Here is a 700-nt window from a genome sequence, read left to right as displayed (position 1 = left end):
CTCATCCCTCGATGTAGCATCATCGAGCCCTGCTGATCAGCATTTTCCTATTGCTCCAGAGTTGCCGGACATTGTCACTCCCTGCCTGCCGCAGCAAGGCAGGAGCTAAACGAGCAGCATTTCTTAGCTCTGGTCATAAAGTCTGCAAAGAAATCCAGAGGTTTGGAATGACTATGGATACTGCAGAGCAAAAAGGAAGAGGGTGCATGGAAGATGAAGGGGTGGTGTGCCAGGATGTGTGATATGAATAAGATACTTGCATTTAAACAATGTTCTGTAGCTTCTGTAGTTAAATGATTCACCCCCCGAGAACTTCAGCAGTTCAGGTGCTTAACTGGCCAGATATAGTCTCATCAGACTCTCCCACTTTGTGCTTACCACCAGTTACAGTTATAGACAGGACAGAGGAAGGGGATGCACAAGACTGGCTGGTACCTCTGGCACTAGGCTGCATCTCTGTGTACTGGCACACATCTCAATTGCAGAATTCATCTCATTCAGCTCCAGACTTGCTCACAGCACACACATTAAGGATACTCATTAGAGGAATGTTAGTTGTTCTAGAAGCCCAGACACACCTCCCACCCCTATTCACAGGAGCAGACAGTTGCACTGATCCTTCTGGTGCCCAAAGTTTGTCATGAACCTATAGCCCAAGAGAAATTGCAGCAGCTGGTGCCCACTTTGCAGCAGTTTTAAT

Source organism: Pygoscelis adeliae, unplaced genomic scaffold (genome assembly GCF_000699105.1).
Source record: "Pygoscelis adeliae isolate BGI_AS28 unplaced genomic scaffold, ASM69910v1 Scaffold445, whole genome shotgun sequence".
In the NCBI taxonomy this organism is placed as follows: Eukaryota; Metazoa; Chordata; class Aves; order Sphenisciformes; family Spheniscidae; genus Pygoscelis; species Pygoscelis adeliae.
This window is presented reverse-complemented; position numbering follows the sequence as displayed.